This window comes from Psammomys obesus, unplaced genomic scaffold, assembly GCF_907164565.1.
Source record: "Psammomys obesus unplaced genomic scaffold, mPsaObe1.curated_primary_1811, whole genome shotgun sequence".
NCBI lineage: Eukaryota > Metazoa > Chordata > Mammalia > Rodentia > Muridae > Psammomys > Psammomys obesus.
Genome location: NW_026596120.1, coordinates 6905690 through 6926195, shown reverse-complemented (window position 1 = coordinate 6926195; position 20506 = coordinate 6905690). Strand labels below are relative to the sequence as shown.

Here is a 20506-nt window from a genome sequence, read left to right as displayed (position 1 = left end):
GAGTAGTTATCTATTCTATACCTATTTTTCAGAATTAAATTATCTTTTCTCTGTTTTTATTTACAAAGAGGCCCTTATACCCACCAGCAAACTATCTCTAACCCATAATCCAGCCTGAACTATCAGAGAAATATGAGTCTTTTTGTTTGTTTGTTTTTCTAGAGAGGATTTCTCTGTGTAGCCCTGGCTGGCCTGGAACTCACTCTGTAGACCAAGCTGACCTCAAACTCAGAGAGCCACCTGCCTCTGCCTCCCCAGTGCTGCATATGCCACCACCACCTGGCTCACTCTGAGTGTTTTAGAAACAGCAGGTTTCCTGTTTCTGCCTCCGGACTATCCTGCAGGCTGACACAGGCTCTAGGTGTTTAACCCATTTGAAATTTGGTTTTGCTTACCTCTGTTCATTGACTACACTCTAAGCGCTCTAAATAGGCTGCCACAGCCTAACAGGGGAGCCCAGTTCCCTAGGGTTAAGTTGGGGTTTCAGTGGAGTCATAAATTTATGGGTATCAGGCAGAGAACATTGAGTAAATGTTGAGTTGGGAAATCTATGGATATGAAATGAATTTGTAGAGGGTCAAAACAGTGAGGAAATCAGCAATTCAAGAAGCCCAACCATAGGCGAGTGCAGACAGCCAAGGGTAACATGCTGTCATGCCTAAAATATGGAAGCTTACACAGTAGGAAAAGGAATAGATGACAGTTTATTCCACCGGGCTTTGGTATTCCAAAGAAGCAGCCAGTGCCCTCAGATCTAGGGTTCAGCGCTGCCTTCTTAGCATAATCCCTGCTTGTACACCACTGGACTTTTCAACAAGCTTTCAGCATGCTAACGAGTTTTAAGTGCCATAAAGGCTTGCATTCCCAATGGCTTCAGTGTCCCCAATACTATCTTCTGGGACATGGGTATTCAGTAGGTATTTGGTGAATGGATCTACGAATGTATAGGTTCAGATGTCCGTATGGGTGGATGGACACACAAACAAATCCTTCTCCATCCATCAGGAGTGCACACTCCTGGTTCCCACAGGGATTTATCTTTGTCATAGCTGTTTGTCTAGCCACCTGCCCCTTGATAGCCCTGAAAGCCCTTAGTCATTTGCCTCTTGTGCCCCAGCTTTGGTGAGTAGCTTCTTATTAACTAAACCGTTGTACCACTTTCTCCTGTAACCTTAAATTAATTGGAGTTAATTCTTAACTGTTTCCCTTCTGTACATGTGTCATGTAATGGTTTGCCTTTATCTGATTTTCCCCAATTTCCTGTGCATTTGTGGTTTCTGCTGGGGCCCTGTAGCTGGAGACTCAGGCAGCTGCGGCAGATGAGAGCGGGCGCTTGAGTTTTGTAGAAAGTTTATTCAGCTTCCCTGGGTCCTGTCCAGTCGATGTCTTTCCAAGCACTCCTATCTGAGGTGATGGGTGCTGAGGAGGAAGACTAACTTCCCCAGATCCAGTTGTCAGAGAAAAGTAGAATGTTGGCATAGCCGGAGTCCCCGAAGAAAATGAGCTACAACAGCTAAAGGTGGGTGACATGCCTCTAGCTCAGTTAAAGCTGTCCACGCTGGCTTTCTCTTCCAGGGATTCCAATTGTGTCTTCTCTGTAAATGAGTTTTAGATCAGCAGCCTAAGCTTTAGGGAGTCCTAGAGTTTATCCGTCATTCATCAGCGGCATCCAGCGTGGTGCTTGTTTGACACGATGGTGCTCTGCGTGCCTTTGGAGAGAAAGAGGAAAGGATTAGAGGATGGACATAAATAGAAAGAGTGCTAATGCTGTTTAGAAAAATGTGCTGATAGCCATCTTGTTTTCAAAACCAGTCAGGTGTGTTATCACTAATACCAGGAATAATTAAATCTAATATCATTTTGCAAAAATGATAAAAGATAAAATAATAGTAGAATATGATAAAAGATAAAATAATAGCATAATGATAGCAAAAATACACTCTTTAGTGCATGAATAGAAACAGTAGTGATCATATTTCAAGATAAGGTCGAAACTTCCTTTCACAGCCATTTGTTCTGTGCCTATGCCAATTCTGTGTCTTTCCTTTCTTTCTTTCTCTCTTTCTTCCTTTCTTTTTCTTTCTATGTCTATGTCAAAAGGAAATTGTCTAACCAAAATTTTGTTTTGGGTTGGCAAACGTGTTTTGGGGATAAATGGAAGCTGATGGTGGGGGCGATAGAATTGACTACAACTGTTCCATTTGGCATTTGGAAAAGGTCAGCTAATCAGAAATGGTGTGCTGAGGAAATTCACTGAGCTTCCTGCTGTTGAGAGAGATTAACCACAGAGTAATTTGGCAAGTGCTCCCTGTATTTAATCATGTGTCAAGGAAAAATAACTCAGTGCAGGAGGAAAAAAAAGATAAAGGGAATATGCTGTATTTTTTTTTTCTAGTATCAATCTTTCATATATTTGAGATCCTACAGCTACACAATTCAGGTCTAGCAAGTCAAGTTTGAATAGCGTGAACATTGGATGGAGAAGGGAGTGTTGAAAACATCGTATTTACAGTCAAAACCTCAAGGCTAAGACTGCTTCCTTGGCAGCCCAGATAGCAATTTATAGTAAGGTGGAAATGCCCATGTTAGTAAAATTCACTGTAATTTCAAACTATCTCTTTGTGGGAGGGGGTCGATTAAAATAATGCATGGCAAAGTCTAAAAACATCTCTGTAGAAAATTCAGAAAGAAAAAAAAAACCTTCCCCTTTGATACCAGTTTCCCATAGATTACATGGATGGAGCATGTGCTGGAGTGAACTGAAGAGTCCTCTAGGGAAATTTGGATGCATGATTGCCACAACTGTATTAAAAACAAAAAGGCCAGTGGTTGCTGCTGATACAGGTAGTCAGCGGCTCAGGACCAACAGAAGGGACACACGCACGTTAGATGGCACGGGTTATTCTAGAAGCTGAGGGAAGCCTAGGGTTTTGATCTTCAGTCTGTGTCATTTGTGAATCTCACAGTTCAGCCAGTGAGTTTTCCCCTCCTCTATTTCTTTTCCTTTCCTTCACCATTTTTACTGCTATTTAGCACGCCTTCTCTGTAAGTCAACAATCTTTGAACTCAACTCTATCTAAAAGGAAATAGTGGGAGGCACAACCAGAAACCATCTCTAGTAACTATTCTTTGCAAAACACTTTGATAACAAATAAGTGAAGAGTGTTTCAAAAGAAATTCTGTGAACTTGAGACACACTGGGAGAGAAATCAGACTCCTTAGAGCTCATGGGAAATGTTTTAAGTTATATGCTCGATTACAGCTGCTCTTTGTGGTTTTATTTAAGAAGCAAGTTAATGTTTACATGACATTGGACTTCAAAGTCCAAGCAATAAGGAGAAGAAAGTGAGGGAGAGAAATAGTTTATTTGTGAAGAGTCATGGAATTGTGGGTAATGGGGGGGGGGACACACACAGCCACTCAGGGAAACTGAAGTAGGGGGCAGGTTCTTATCAAGGTGCAATGATTGTTTTTATTAAATCATAAAATTTTATTATGCAACAATGCAAGTACTGTGTCTTGTGACAGCCACGGCAGTTATTCTTGTTCCAGTTTTTGAAAAGAGCAGTCTTCTTTCCCAGTGTGGAACTCTGCCTGGCTCCTCTCTGTAACCATGTGATGTTGGCTCTCCCTGTGTCTTCTTCATAAGGCCACTTTTGGTTGGTGGGAATGAATGTTCTTTGGGGATCAAGGTAGGACTTCGTAAAAAGCTCTCTCCAACATTACCTCTCAAATCCTTCCTCTAAGACCTTCCTCCTGGGGGAGGTAAGGGCCACTTCCTCCTGACCGTGTGGGTAAGCCAGCCGCACATGTGGCACATGTGAGAGAGACAGACGTGAGTTTCTGCTAGGAGGAATCCTGGAAAGCAGCCATCCAGGCTTGCTTCAAGGGAATGTCGAGGTCAGAAGTGGAGTCACCTGACCACCATGTTACCATCTTGCCATAGTGGCTTAGAGGTATGCACACTTAGATACATGTAAAGAGTCTTATGTGTATGAGCAGTTTGCCTGCATGTATATCTGTGCACCACCTGAATACCGGATGCCCACAGAGGGCGTTGGATTCCCTGGAACCGGAGTTACAGATCATTGTGAGTTGCCATGTGGGTCCTGGGAATTGAACCTGGGTCCTGTAGAAGAGTAGCCAGTACTTTCAACCACTGAGCCATCACCTCTCCAGCCCCAATGTTAAGTCCCATTAAAGTGCTCTTAAAACCAGGCCCCACAGTCAATGGACCCATGTGTTTTTGAAAGAGTATTCAAAAGACAATGAAGGGAGCTGAAGAGATGCTTCCTTCCAACAGAAATTGCATGGTGAGATTTAAAATGCTTAGTGTCCCCTCTTGAGGAGGCAGAACAAACCTCTGCCCCTTCAGGATGGCATGTGCCCAGATGCTTCCTTCCGAAGAGCACAGTGATGACAAGGAAGGAAAGGGTAACACTACTGAGAAGAAAAAGATAAAACACCTAATCATATGATCAATATTGACATCCGCAGGGATGACTGGTGTTGACAGTCCCTACCCTGACAAGTCATGATGTGTGCTGAGGTCACTTCACCTCTGTGGTCTTTACCTCCCAAGGCCAGAAAGAACCCTGCCTGCTCTGACTATGAGAAAAATATCAAATCCTAATGGAAGGAAGTTCTATAAATAACTGACCATTAGTCCTCAAATCTGTCTAGGTCAGTGGTTCTCAACCTTCCGAATGCTGAGAGACTCTAATACAGTTCCTCATGTTGTGGTGACCCCCCAACCATAAAATTGTTGTTGCCCCATAACTGTAATCTGGCTATTGTTATGAATCGTAATGTACATAGTTTTGGAGACAGAGGTTTGCCAAAGTGGCTGTGACCCACAGGTTGGGAACCTCGTTAAAAACAAGGGGAGTAGAGAAACCATACAAGGCCAGGGGAGCCTGAAGAAGAGTGACAGCTCAGTGCATGTCACCACCACAATGCTTTTGTAGAACAGAAAATGGAAGTTGACTTACAATTAGGGAAACAGAATGAAGCTCAGGCTTAAGCCTAGAAATAATGTATTGACATTGGTTTGTAAAGCAAATTTCCTACCTACTTAAAGGAATTTATATGGTAGGAAAACTGCTACATGAGAGTTCTCCACACTATAGTCTCATTCATTCATTCACTCACTCACTCATTCATATACACATACATTCATACACCCCTGCTCCCCGCCCAAACATGACACCTTCTCTCCCAGCTGACCTCCTCGTCTCCTTCACTGACTCTGCACATATCCATCATCAAAGGTGTTTTTCCCCCTGCACTTGCGCATAATAGCTGCCTTGTTTACCTGCAGAGACTGCCTGATCTATAAATATACCCACCTGATGAAAGACATCTCCACCGGGATATCCCACATGAAAATCAAGTCTGGCAGTGCGCTCAGTGCAACCCACTCCCACTCTTCCTGAGCTCATCATTTATTTTGCAGGGAGTATTGTGGATCCAACCCAGGGTGTCATGTATGCTAAGCACAGACTTTCTATTCCAGCCACCCAATTGCTTTTTGAAAATATCTGTTCTACAAAAAAAAAAAAAAAAAAAAAAAAAAAAAAAAGTCTCCATTGCAATAAATTATGTCATCACCCTTATCTACTTAACTGGGGACTCACCTTGGACTCTTAGCTTATCCCGTAAAATCATTCAACTACCAAAGAATGCAGTGTGTGTCTGAGTGGCTCTTGGATCTGGGATTCCCCTCCAATCCCTGCACCTTAGTCGTTGGGTATCACATCCCTTTCACAGAGTTGGCCTTAGGTCCCTAGCTGAACGGCTGTCTCCAGCCCTGAACCCTGAATTTACAGGAATGTTTTGAAACCAAGGTCCAGCCATGATACTCCTATGTTGACAACCCTTCCGACTCCTGCCACCCCTAGGATGAATCCAGGCTGCTTAGCCTACTAAATATGTCGCTATCCCCCACTTCATCATCCTGCCCTGTCCCCACCTCCCCTTTCCCTGTTTCTTCCATGGCCTGTTCCTGCTCAGTCTTCCATATTCAACCCAAACCTCTCCAGGAGCCTTGCAGCCTGATGTAGGAGTCCTTAATGTCCTCATAGGTGCCCCTTCCTAAGCCTGTCATCATGCCTAACTCTGGCATTGCACTCAATAGTTGACTAGTCTATAAATGCTAAAAAGGCAACAGTGAAAAGGGGTGGGGATCGAACCTTCTTGGGCTATTGCTCTTCACACAGTGTCTGATATTTCTCATCTTCTCACTTGGAAGGCTCAGCCCATGGTACTCAATACAGCTAGACACACAAATGTCTTGATTTCTGTCCTCATCTTCAAGCCACTCAATGACAGAGATTAAAGAAAAATACCTTCAACCTGTTGAGGAAAAAAAAAATTACCAGTTAAAATTTCCATTCCCTCCTTAAACAGTCTGCCACTGTAGTTAGTTTTATTTATATGTGTGTATGTGTGTGTTGGAGATTAAAATCAGGGTCTAACTCAAGTTTGGTTCCCAGACCCAACTCCAGATAACTCCAGATCTATGGGCATCTAATACCTCTGGCCTCCATAGACACCGAATTCGTGTGCATACCCACACACACACACACGCATACATGATATGTAAAACTGAAGGTCTAAAGCATGCTGAGCCCTTGCCCTCTCACTGAGCTACGTTCCCAGCCCTCTGAGCAGCACACACTGTGGTGCTCTGTACATCTTCAGGGACTGAACTAACTGAGGCACCGAGGGAATGAAGAAAGGACAGACAGACACACAGGCACACCTGCAGAGGAGCTGGAACTGGGTATGTTGCTCTAATTCAGGACACCAGTTGCAGACCAGCAACTGATTTTATTACACCTGAGTCAAGAGCGGGTTTCTCATACGTCCGAACTGAGGAGGCAGGTTTATGGTGCAGGGCGGAACCAGAAGGAGGTCTTCGTAGGGGAGCAATCTCAGACTGTAGTCATCCACTGTGTTGACAGTTTCTACTCACTCTGTCAATACTCACACTCAGGCCAGAAGGAGGCTTTACCAGCACTCTGAGTTTGACCCTCGACCCAATGAAGGTTTTGCCAGTTGTCTGAGGCGTTGGGGTCCTTGACATGGCTCTGCTTGTGCCAACTATAGACATTTCCTTGGGACTTCCTCTGTTTCCCATGACACATGGCCACATATACTTCACTGAGATCTCTACTTGACTGTTCAGGAAGAATATATCTATAGCCAGCCTGTCACAAATGCTGGTTACGCTTGTGTATAGAATCACGCTAAGCACAAAGCACAAACGATGAAGTGTTCCTACGGCAGAATGCGAAGTCTCTCGGTGTTGCTGCCGTGTAAAGTGACACGAAGGGGGCCGGAGGCTGGGGCGGGTGTGGAGGATTAGATTGCTGTCCTAGCTTCTTTCTGTTGCTGTAACAAAACACCATGATCAAATGCAACGTGTGGGAGAATGGCTCTAGTCCAGGTTATGGCTTACAGTCCACTGTAGTGAGAATTTTGGTTTCTTCAAAAAAAACAACCACCACCACAGGAATGTTATGGGAATATGTTTTTGTTTTAGTCCCAGGTGTGGGATATGGAGCCGAGTTGGATTATCTACAGCAGCTGACTATGATTTGCCTCGTGCTCTTGCAGGGCATGATTTTGTCAGCTGCACAGTTTCTGCAAGTGTGTGACATTTGGAATTCTGGGGGCTCTTGAGAGGGTAGATGAATGCTAAATCCCCAGGAGGGGCAATGGCGGCAGCTGCTCCTCCTACTGCTGTTGCTGGTTGCTGGTTTCTGGTTGCTGCTGTTGTAGTTTGTCAAGTGGCCCTGTGCAAAGAGACAAGAAGAAGAAATTTAATATCTTGCTGGTGAAGATCAAACTTACCCCAAGAAACTCGACACCCCTAATCAGCAGGAAGTAGTCTATGATAACTTTGTGCCCTTTCTTCTCTATCCTTTCTCTCCTACCTAGTGCTGGGGCAGGGGTTAGAAGGGTGGAATAAGGGTGGAGAAGGGTGGAAGAGGCAAAGTAGCAAACTCAGCTACAGCCCATCATCAGTAGACGCCAAGGAAGGAATCTGGAGACAGGACCTGAAGCAGAGACTGTGGAGGAAGGCCGCTGCCCGGCTTGCTCTTGCTCTCATGGCTCTCTCCTTGATTGCTTTAATATAACCCAGGATCACCTACACAGAGGTGGCCAGGCACACCCACATCAATCATTAACCAAGAATAAAGCCCTACAGGTGTGCGCACAGGCCAACGTGATGTAAGCAGGCATTTCCACAGTTGGGTTCCTTCTTCCCAGATGACTCTAATTTGTATCAAGTTGATTAAAAACAAAAAAACAAAACCCAAAAAACTAAGCAGCATCTATAATTGCCCTCTCTGTTTGAACAAAATGGACATGATCCGTTCGGCAAAATAGGCCAGACTCAGGAAGACAAATTCATGCTTTCTCTCATATGCTGAAATACAGACTTTGTTAAGACATGGAAGTAGAAGAGAGGCTATTTAAGAAGAGGGAAGAGACTGGGAGGACAGAAATGACAGAACAAAAGGACGGCAAATACAGTCCAAGTACTTTATATACACGTATAAAGAAGTCATCGTGAGATCCACATTTATCATTTGCTAATTAAATTATCATATGCTAATTTAAAATAGAATGATACAGTATTTGCTCACGTCTCCGATATATTTTAAGTCACCTGCTGCTACCTTTATTAATAGCGTGTAAATAGTTGCTAAATGTGTTGCTAAGGAAATACTGACTGTTCTTGTTCAGAACAGAGGCCATGTTTTGTTTTGTTTTTTAATATCTTTCATACTGTGTTGACCGAATCCAAGAATGCACACCTTATTAGGATAAAGAAGGCAGATTGTACCTAAGCCCCTGTTGCTTTTATTATTATTATGGGTTTTTAGTTATTGTTGTTCTGGTTTAGTTAGAAAGACTAGATGGACACAAACATCAGAGACTGTGGTATGTTTATCATGAAAAAGCGGCTGCCAGCCCAGGAAGTCTTGAAAGAGTTCCTTCCTTTGGAGTCCAGGGCTGAGTGTACCAGTGACCCCATCAAGGGGATCTGACCTTCCCATCAGGGCTGAGTCACTGGCTGCCACAGCAGCTCATAAGCACTCCTCCTGACTACAGGCCTCAGAATGCCCAGCCTCAACTGTAGCCTCCGGATCAGAGTTCTGGGAATTTAGAGATGGGGCTGGGAAGTGAATTCAGCCTTTGGCCTAGAGTAGACCCCCTTCCTGGCCAGGATGCCTCATGTGGCAGTTCCCACCCTCTCTCTGCCCTTTTTCTGACCCATCCTGTAGAGTTCCTGCAAATAGCCCAGTCTTTGGAACCCGAGGACCTGAGAAGAGGCTGTGTTCTGCTTTGTTCAGGTTTCTTCCCACCCAGCCCCCCAACTAACATGGTTTCCCATGTCCCCAGATTCTTGTAAGGATAAAGGGACGAACAAAGTGGGGAGCCTTCAGCCATTAACAGTCTCTCTTGAGGCCAGTGTCTCTTTGAATTATTGCTCATAAAATTATCCCCACCTCAACTTGATTAACTGGCTCTGACATCAAACCTAAGGTCCAATTTGTTTTTATGTTGGTGTGTGCACCCAAGCAATAGTGACAGAGATAAACACGTGCTGGCATCTGAGTTCTGGGTAGCAGGCAAAGGCCATCATCGGTTCCCATAAAGGGAATCTGTTTCACTCCATGCAGTCAGTGAACAAAGTCAGGGAGAGGAGGCTAGCCCGAATGTGTTACCATCATGGTGTCTGAAAAGGAAACAAAAGCTAAGGCTATCTTCTGAGGCTGTCATCTGTGTCCTTTCACATAACCCTGCCTCCATAGACTCCAGCTCAGAGTCAAAGCACATACCTGCTACAGATGACTCTCTGCATGCATGCGTAAGTGTATGTTGATGGTTTGGGAGCAGATAGAGTACCCAGACCAGTACTCTTCGGCTACAGAAGAGTCATAGGATGCTGGCACAGCGGCCATGGTTATGGTTCTTTCTCGTATGAGTGTGGGTACTCAGAAAAGTTCCAAAAATCCCCAGCCTGGTCAGAGGGCTGCTCATCTGCCTGGTGGTCACGCGCCCTTGCCCAGAGAGGATTCTTGCGGGAAAGCCCATGAGTCAGAGCCCCTGGAGCCTTTGGATGAGTGACTCCAGATGAATCACCACGCTTCTTGATGCCTGACAAATAAATGGACGATAATGCAGCTTACTGTCAGCAGGCTGGTGGCTTGTGACCCTTCGGGAAGAGGCTGAGCACCAGACAAGTCACCCATGTTCCCTTGCTGCCCCTAGGCTTCCCTGCAGGTCCATGCCAGACACAGCAGCTCAGCAGCATGGCGTCTCGTTATTACTTCTTGTTTTTCTTTCTCCTCTCCCTTGGTTAAACTGTTGATTGTCTCTTGAAAAGCATTGAATCACTTGTCATTCACGTTCTTACTCCCTCCCATGTTGGCTCTGTCTCTGACACCACACTCCTCAGATTTCATTTTCCACTTCTGTGTAAAGCTTGTAAAGAAATCCTGCTCTTGTCCAGTCTCCCCTTTATCTGCCCCCAACCAGTCTAACCCCTGGTCACTTCTCTATCTCTCAGCCCCACGGCTCTGATATGCTTACAACATCTCCTTGCTGGCTATGGGCTCTGGCTGACATTGGCATTTGTCTTATCTGGTACCTTGCTCCATAGTTTGGATCCTGGAACCCTGGCTAGGGGCCTGAAGGGAATGAAAAAGGACAGACACATAGACACATCCACAGTAAAATCAGGATCAGGTGAGAATCTCAAACAGCAGCAGCCCAGAACCTCAATAGAGAGGAGGAAGCTGCAGTTGCTAGCCTTTGCTCGCATTGATCACTCATTTATAAACATGCTTACCTGGGTTCCTAAGGAGAGCTTTGCCACCCCTCTTGGAGCCTGGCCCATAGAAGGAAGTGCATTTGCCAAATGTCTCATAGGTCCAAGGCCTTGGAGTCACAGGCATGGCTGTGCCCATATCAAAATATGCATTCAATCAGGACTTCACTTAGGGCCTTCTCTGCTCCAGCCTGTCTTTGACTTTGGGCTTATACCTTCCGCTGTGCTACATTTGCAGGCCTTGGGAGGGGCTATAGTATCTATCAAGTGCTCTGAGATGTTTGCCTTGATAAGGATGAAGGACCTACTGCCCCCAGCAGTAGCCTGAATACCTATTCCCAACACCCAGGCATCTGGAGGAGCCCCAGGTATCATGGAAGTATGGAAAAGAAAGTAAGACACACTGGCTCACTTATGTCTATCCTGTATGGACATTTCAAAACCATTAATTTAACAGTTAAAAAAAAAAAAAAAAAAAAAAGATGCTTGCTGAAAATTTAGCAACCATTGTTATTATTTCCATGGCAAATGTGATGAACAGTGGAGGAAATCCATGCTCACGCTGTCAATTGCACCTGTAGCTCAGAGAAAACATCAGAGGAATGGTTTGGACCAGAATGGATGTTTTATGCAACATCAGCAGAAAACAAACAGCTGATGGTAGGGAATGCTAAAATACCATCTAAATTCTGCACATCCTCAAAAGGCCATGTGTGACTGAAGGTCAGGGGGAGTTCTACAATGGAAGAGACATCTCTAGTTTCCATGCCTTCACAGTTTTCCGAGGACTCCAACGGATAGGATATAGCCAGGTGTTCAGGAAAGTCTTATTTGGGCACAAAATGCAGAATTGCATGCTATCTAGCTCCATAAAAGGAGTGAGGGTTGAGGAATGGAATAGTGGGGCTTATGAAATCAAGTCAGGTATGGCCAGGCCCAGAAACTCTGAGTGGGACGTTGCTCACAGGATGGTTGTTCAGAACTACCTGTCCTGTTTCTCTTTGCCTGTCTCTGCTTAGCATCTACTGCCACGAGCTTAATGTTATAGACACACACAGACACATCTCTCAGTAAGTACATCACAGCTATTTTTCTCAGCCCCAGAGCAGACCATAATTATTTTCTTGAAAACCAAGCAACATTTTTGGCTTGCATCCAAAGGCACAGCTTCTTAAAATGTGGGCTAACATATAACTGAGTGTAGAAAAGGTTTAGGAACGGCTGTTCCTGGCTATGCTTCATGAGAAACCCTTAGACAGAAAGCTCTTTGGGGACTGCAGTGCTAAAGAGGCTCCCAGTAACTGAAGAAGTGCAGGCTTGCTCTCAGGTATCCCCTCAATGAAAATATGCAGCCCCAACTTTAAGTGTTTTCCTCCCTTCCTCTTATCCACCCTCCCTTCCTCCTTCCTTCCTGCCAAGGATCTGTGTTAAATTGGCCCAAGAGTCAAAAAAGAGAACAGTACCCCTGTCTGTCCCTATCTTCTAAGTTCTTAAATATCTTTTCTTCACATGGGGATGAGCTACCCTTTCAGGGTAGTCAATGTCTTGTGGTTTGCAGGATGCCAGTCATCATGGGTGCCAGTCATTTGCATGCACTCTATCCTTCTTGAATGATACTCAGTTTACTAAGTTACTGGCCATTTTAGTAGTTCAAAGTGGGGGGAGGGAAGCCCTTACTTGTAAGGTCAAAGACTAATATGCAAGTATAACTATTTAAGTTTTGTACAGTTTCACACTAGTGCTGCGGGGTACTGTTGTATGTTGTGAGACTCCCCTGAATAGGATATTTAGCATCTCCCATTCCTAGGGGATTAAATACCAGTTGCCTCTGACACTCAAGGAGTTTCCATAACAACCCAAACTGCTCCTGGCATTTCTAAATACCCTCCAAGGGTAGCAATATGCCAGTTGAGAATACTGACTTGTGGGAGGTAGACCATTTCATTTTGTCTCAAAGATAGTATGATTGGACATCATCTCATTCAGGTAATATTTTAAAATAATTTAAGAGCTGGAGAAATGGTTCAGTAGTTAACAGCACTCACTGCTGTTCCAGAGGACCCGGGTTCAGTTCCCAACTCCTATATCAGGTGCCTTACAACCACCTGAAACCCCAATTCCAAAGACTCTGACACCCTCTTCTCGGCTTTGCAGGTACCAGGCCCTTGTATGGTGCAGATATATACTTGCAGGCATTCACATATGCAAAAAATGAAAACAAACACATTTTTAAATTAATAATTTTAATGAGCAAGCAATACAGCGGCTTTGCAAAATGTTTCCAAATTTAAAAAATGTTTACATATATGAGTATTTTGCCAGGGTGAATTATACGCATGTGTGTGCCTGGTGCCCAAGAGGAGCAGAAGAGGGCCTGGAACTAGAGCTACACATGGCTGTGAGCCACTGTGTGGGTCCTGGGAACGGAACCTGGTTCCTCTGCAAGAGCAGACAGTGTTCTTAACTGCTGAGCCATCTCTGCAGCCCCAGCATGTCCCCTTTGAAATTAAATATCATAGGCAAGAACTGAAGTATCTATGGCTCCGCATCTTCAAGTTTAACCACTTTTACACTTTAAGCCACTGCATGGGTGTGGTAAGGTATTATTGCTGTGAAGGCCGCTCTGTGTTTATTTGCACGTTGGGTTTTTAACTCCAAAATACATTTTGGTTAATTTTCCTTGTCTAAACACAGAGAAATGCCTTGCTCTTTGTAACTGCTGCACAGCATTTTATCAGCGCGCCTCCAAGCAGAGAGCCGTAAAGGAAATTATTACCCCAAATAAGGCTCTGTGGTCTGGTCACAGGACCAGATTAGACAAAAGCTGAGGTCATCTTGACCCATCTCCTCTGTCGTGTGACTGTTCCCGAGCAGATGTGAACAAACACATCTGCTTAGGAGACTTTACATCCGTTAGGAGACTGACAACAGACGAGAGAGCACTCCATCCACATGCAGCCTGCTAAACCAGTGAGGCCATCGGGGCTTCCTTAAAGCAGCCTGGGTGACTCTTGGGCATCTCTCCTTTCTCCATTTTTCCCTGGCAAATCAGAGACTAATGTGGAGGGCAGCATCTGCAAATGTTCTTAGATTCTTCCTCTGGAGGGGTAAATTCTGTCTGGGAAGATAGCTGAGCCTCAGCTGCACATCTTATCACCCACAGCAAAGGTCAAGCAACTGCCACCACAGCCTGCTTCCAATCCCATTCTACACGTGCTACTTTCAAAGCCTGCAATATATTTTCACACGCGTCAGCCACGTGGGGGCACATTTCTATACACGAGTGTCAGTTCTCGTTCATTGAGGAAGCGTGCTCCCTGCTAACCATGTGGGGGATTATGGCACGTAGGTTCCCCATGAAGTATGTGCCATCCTCAGCTCAGCCTTGGTTGTGTATCTTAGCACTCATATCCGGGGGTACTTAGCTGCCATTAAGCAAGGAAGTGCACCATTCCATACCACATGGGGAAAGGTAGCCATACTAGGATTGTCGCCAGGAACATTCCATTTCTACATGGATCCATCCCAGCTGTACAACTGATCGCCTGTAGCAGGGACCATACAACTACTTCTTGTAAACTCACCATTGGTTCAGTCTCTCTGTCCAGGTACCAATTATATTGTGCGACTGTTTCTAGCAAGCTGTGAACAAAGGTTTATTTAAGCCCTATAAGATACAGTTAACAAACCATTCCACCTGAGTCTGCGTTGGTGAATCAATGAGTAGTCAGGTTACTTAAAGGAGCACAGGGGACTCTCAGACTATGTAGCTCCAGTCAGTAAGTTTATGGTTCTAAGAAAGCAAGGCTGATCACTGTCTTAGCCTGTTTCCTGCTTCTGTAACAAAATGACTGAGACAGAGTAGCTCAGTCATCTTTCTGTTCCTATAATAAAGCACCTGAGATAAGTTATAAAGAGGAAAGGTTTTGTTTTGGCTCACAGTTTTGGAAGTCTTGTTCTAATGATTGGCCTTGTTGCTTTGGGTTCTGTGTCAAGGTAGCCATTGTGACAAAGAGTGCTTGGGAGAGCAAAACTGTTCAACTCGGGGCCAGAATGCAAAAGAGGAGATTAGAGTTTTAACCCCCTTCAGAGAGGACCCTTAATGACCTAATATCAACCCACTAAATCTCACCTCTTGAAGCGAGAACCATATCACACCCACAGCCCTCTACTGAACCATTTCTCCAGCTCTTAAATTACTTTAAAATATTACCTGAATGAAATGATGCCCAATCATACTGTCTTTGAGACAAAATGAAATGGTCTACCTCCCACAAGTCAGTATTCTCAACTGGCATATTGCAACCAAGCCTTTAATGCAGGGCCCTCGGGGGAAATCTAAGATCCTGACTTAATGCTGGATAACTTATAAGCAATGTAAGGTCATTTTCACTCACGGCTAGAGGCTGCAAAGTCTGAGAGCCTGATGCCAGCCTTTATCAGAGTCCTTGACACTGCGTCAAAATGTAGCAGAAGAGGAAATACGTGGGCAGGAAACACAGAGAGCTGGGTTTTACAATAAAACCACCACGGTGACAGCAACACTAATTCATCCTCAACTTAATCATCTCCTAAAGCTCCCAGCTCCAGTCCTGTCACAGCGGTAATTAATTTCAACATGGTTTTAAAATGAACATTCAAACCATAGCAATGATTCTCCTTTTTTTTTCCCTTCAGTTAAAGCATAAAGACAATTATTTTCTTTTGAGTATAATTCTAGATCTGTGAATTGAGCACCTAATATCAAGCTTCATCCCTTGTTTTCAATTCATTCGTAGTATTGCTAGCTCGATTTGTAGGTGAGAAGAAAGACTGGAAGAGATGATACAGTTTGCCTGAGGGAAATCAGTTAGTAAGTGGCACGAACACAGTGCTTGCTTTCTGATGATAATTATGATGCTCTCTGTAACAACAGTATGAGTTGAATTTCTATGAAGTACTGGGATGATCCTGAGCATTAGGAATACAGCAGTAAACAAAGGAAAGACTTCTTCCAGCATGGACCATGCATGTTAATGAGAGGTGGAAGCAAAGACCCAAATAAACAAACAAATAAACAAAATTTGAGAATATTAGGTTCTATAAATGAACACAAAGCAAAATTAAGAGTTAATGGATGGTAGATGGAACTTTGACTATCTCTGATATCGTGACACTGAAGCAGAGACCTGAATGAAGCAAGAGAGAGGGGAGGGAGAGGAGGAAAGAGAGATTTCCTATGCTGGCTATATTGGTCAGGGTTCTTTAGAGGAACAGAACTGATAGGATGAATATATATTATATACAAATAAATGTATATGGGCGTTATTAAAGTGGCTTACAGGTGTCAGGCTGTGGTCCAGTTAGTCCAAAAATAACTGTCTATCAATGAAAGGTCTAAGAATCTAGTAGTTGTTCAGTCCATCGGGCCGGATGTCTCAGCTGGTCTTCAGTAGAATCCTGAAGTAGCAGACTCTATCTAATGCCATCGAAGGACTGGGCTTGCCAGTGAGAGCAAGAGCAAGCCTCTTCATGTTCTTTATGTAGGCTGCCAGCAGAAAGCGTGGACCAAATTAAAGATGGCTCTTCCCTAGGAAGGCAGTGGTCGTGCATGCCACCAGCCCTTGGGAGGCAGAGGCAAAAGCAGGCCAATCTCTGTGAGTTTTAGGACAGCCAATGCTCTACAAAAAAACCCTGGCTCAAAACTCAAACAAACAACAAACAAACCAAACAACAAGAAGGTGGATCTTACCACTTCAAAAGATCTGGATTGGATGTGGATCTTCCCAATTTCAAACGATTAAAAAAAATTTTTTTTTAATCCCTCACAATTGTGCCCAGCCGCTTGGGTTTTAGTTAATTCCAGATGTAGTCAAGTTGAAAACCAAGGACAGTCATTCAACACAGACAGAGGGCAGCAGGTAAAGAGAATCAGAAGACTAGACTGGAGTCCTCATGTGAGAGAAAACTAGGGGGGGGTGTCAGTCACTGGAGGTCTCAAGATTAGGGTTAGGACTGGGATTTTTGTTGGGTGTGATGCACAGTCTTAGGAGAATTTGAACCAAAGGTGGTATGGTCTGCTCTGAGTTTTAGTAGTATCATCCTGGCTCTGATGTGGAGAAAAGACTATATAGGCAGGTGTTTTAGTTCTTTTTTTTTTTTCTTGTTGCTATGGAAAAAAATTAGTCCGATAAGAGCAACTTAAGATAGAAAGGGTTTATTTAGCTCTCGCTTCCTGATTATAGTCCCTCATGACCGGGCGTCACAGAGGTAGCCGACTCACCGCATGCGTAATCGAGAGGCAGAGAGCAGGCTCTGCGTGTTCTCACTTCCCTCTCCCCCTTTCATTCAGTCTAAGACCCGCCCCATGCTGTCACCCACAGTTAAGACCCATCTTCGAACATCAACTGACATTATCAAGATATTCCCTAACACAGGTGTGCCAGAGGCCTGCCTCCCAGGTGATTCTAGATGCTGTCAAATTGACATGATCCAGGAGAGTCAGGAACATCAGAAAGATGCTCACCAGAGAAACTCAGGGAAGAGAATAGAGCGATCTGGGAACGAGAGTGTTAAACTCTGGAAAGGAAGGGTAAGAAGGCAACAGGGTTGAGTGTGTTTAGAGGTGAGGACAAGGTTCTCTCTCTCTGGGGGGGGGGATATATGCATGTAGGTATCATGAGCTTGTAGGTCATGTGCCCATGCGTGAATATGGAGGCAAGAGGAAGATCTTGGGTGTTTTTCTCTGTCATTGTCCACCATATTCCTTTAAGAGAAGAAACAGAAGGCCACCACTTCTCCTAGGCCGACTGGACATGGATCTGGGATTCACTTGTCTGTGCTCCACAGCACTGTGCTTACAGGCATGTGTGGTCAGTGTTGACTTTTTTTCATGGTCACTGAGGACCTGTACTTATATTGGCCCAGGAAGTACTCTGACGTCTCCCCAGCCCCAGGACAAGGCTTTTGGAGAAGTTGGATAACCTTCAAGGAAGAAGAGCAGTTATAATAGGTGGGACCACCTTTTATAATTAGAAAGCCTAGTGTGGGTCAGAGAATAAAGGAATATATTTAGGAACCAAGGGTTCTTTTTTTGGCACAATTGTGACACTCATTAGATCTACAGATGCAAGTACTGAATCAGCTAATTGAATATGCTGGGGAAAGAATCTAGGGATATAAATCTGGATCACACCATTTTGATGATTGTGGTGGTTTGAATAGGAATGGACCCCATAAGCTCATATATTTGATTGCCTGTCACCAGGGAGTGTGGCTATTAGGAGGTGTGGCTTTGTTGGAAGAAGTGTGGCCCTGGGGATGGGCTTTGAGATTTAAAATGCTCACGCCAGCTTGCCTTCTTGCTCTTCCTGCTGCCTGCTGATCTGGATGTGGAATGCTCAGCTACCTTTCCAGCACCATGTCTGCCTACATGCTACCATGCTTCTGGCCTTGATGATAATGGACTAAACCTCTGAACCTGTAAACTGGCCTCAATCAAATGTTTTTCTTTATAAGAGTTGCCAGTGGGGGCTGGAGAGATTGCTTAGTGGTCACGAGCACTGGATGCTCCTCCAGAGGACCCAGGTTCAATTCCCAGAATCCACATGGCAGCTCACAACTGTCTGTAGCTCTGATACCTTCACACAGAAATACATGCTGGCAAAACACCTATGCACATAAAAAAAGTATATACCAACACACACACATACACACCATTTGTCATGGTTGTGGTGTCTTTTCACACCACAATAGTAACCCTAACTAAGACAATGATTTTTATAGCTATGGGACTTAATGGCTTTAGTGGGGATTTAGCTTATTAATTACTACGTGTAAGCCACAGAACTGGGAGGAATACAGTAACACCTAAGGCAGACAGTGATTATTCTAAGTGTCTTTCTCTAAGCCCTGCATGCTGCCAGGGAGGGCTGTAAATTTTGTTATTAATTTTCTGGAATGTTAGAGTTGGAGAAGTAAGCTTAGAAATCGGTTGAACAGATTCCAAAACCTTTCTCCAGTTCATAACTGAAAAAAAAAAAAGAGGCCAGAAAACATTTAGTAATTTTATTTAAAATTTTATAGTCTAAAAATTATTTGAGGGAGGTGGCTGGAGAGATGGCTTAGTGGATTAGAGACTTGTTGCCTTGCAGAGAACCCAGGTTCCAATCCCAGCTCCTACATGGTGGCTCACAACCAACCATCCCAACTCCCATCCCAGAAGACCCAATGCCCCTTTCTGACCACTGCAGGCTCCAGGCATGCTTGTGGTATACACACAGGCAGGCAAAACATTCAGGCAGACAAAATAAAATAATCTCCTTTAAAAAAGTCATTTAGGGACTGAGGAGGTGGCTCAGTAGATAAAGCATCTGCTGCCCAAGGATGAGATGCGAGTTTAAGCCTCCTAGAACCTACATGAGTGGGCACTCAAAAAGCAGAGACGTGGGATTCCCGGAGACAAGCTAGGTAGCTGGGCCAGTTACACTGGCCAACTCTGGATCTGATCTAGAGACTCTGCCTCAGTGAATGAGGTGGAGGAAACTGAGGAAGACTCTGTAATAGCCTCAGGCATTCATGCACCATGCACAACTATGCACACACTCACATGTGCCCACATAATGTGAACACGCGCACGTGCACACCACACACACAGATACTTGAGGAAAAAAGGTCGTCTGTACTTTAGAGTCTTAAGCTGCTGTGATTTAAATGTTAAATGTCCCACAAAGGCTCGTGTGCTGAGGGCTTACTGTGTACCATGGCACCGTTGAGTGGGGTTTAGGAGGTGCAGCCTACGGGGGGGGTCTTCTGGTCATTGTGGGCGTGTGGTTGAAAGGAATAGAAAAGCCCCACCTCTTCTTGCTCATCTACCCTCCATGAAGTGAGCGGGTTTGTTTTACCATACACTTCCTGCCCTAATGTGTGGCTTCACCACAGGCCAGGAGCAGCAGGGCCAAACAGGCAATGCCTGGAGCCCCCAGAGCGTCCTTCAGGCGAGTTGGTTACTCAGGCATTTGTCATGGTCATAGGAAGCCCTCTAACACACAAACAGTGCACGCGCCACACCCCAGTTCTCACGTAACAAGTAAACTGAGGCTTTCATTCGCTCCAAGGAAGTTGGGGCTGATTGGAAAGTAAAAAAGATGATTAAAGACTTTGCCATAATGGCCTGTGAGGATTCGCTTGAATCCAGGAAACTCTGGTTAAAAATAAGATTAAGAAACTGCCTCCAGGCTCCAGCTGTGTCACAGTAGGTAAAGTACTTGTCTCACAAGCATGAGGACCTGAATCTCAAAATAACAGGGGTGTTGGTGATGTGCTAATGCCAGTGATGGCAAGGCTGGGACAGGTGCATTCCTGGGGCTCTCTGGCCAGCTAGCCTCACTGACTTGGTGAACTCTAGGGTCATGAGAAACCCTGTCTCAGAAAAGCAAAACCAAACCAAAAAAACAAAAGCCAAGGTGGGTGACACTGGAGGCGCCATACACACATACATCTGTACAAACATGAACACACACACGCACCCCCCCCCCCACAGAGGCATCCTAGAACAGGCCACAGACTAGGAAAAATTACTTGCAAATTATTTTTTAAGGGGACTTGTATCCAGACTATATGAAGACTCACTTTTTTAATAATAAAAAGATTAATAACCCAAGCAGACATTTCTTGAAA

At 44.6% G+C, this 20506-nt stretch overlaps 1 protein-coding gene and 1 long non-coding RNA gene across 5 annotated transcripts in view; one reads left to right on the top strand and one right to left on the bottom strand.

The window, feature by feature from the left end:
* The first annotated feature begins 1177 nt into the window (after positions 1-1177).
* Positions 1178-20506, top strand: part of Zbtb38 (zinc finger and BTB domain containing 38) — a 129686-nt gene continuing 110357 nt past the window's right edge. Inside the window, exon 1 of the mRNA XM_055629566.1 lies at positions 1178-1519. The gene's annotated coding sequence lies outside the window, so the exon portion shown is untranslated. The remainder of the gene's footprint in view (positions 1520-20506) is intronic.
* The window catches only part of LOC129693025 (uncharacterized), a 72222-nt gene continuing 53202 nt past the window's right edge, over positions 1487-20506 (bottom strand). Inside the window, exons 1-3 of one of the 4 annotated variants that reach the window (XR_008722813.1) lie at positions 6992-7865; positions 6192-6354; positions 1487-1709 (exon numbers count right to left, since the gene is read on the bottom strand). This is a non-coding gene — a long non-coding RNA (uncharacterized LOC129693025). Of the gene's footprint in view, positions 1710-4425; positions 4441-6191; positions 6355-6763; positions 7866-20506 lie in introns of those variants that run through there. The other 3 variants (XR_008722814.1, XR_008722815.1, XR_008722812.1) reach the window with 3 other exon arrangements.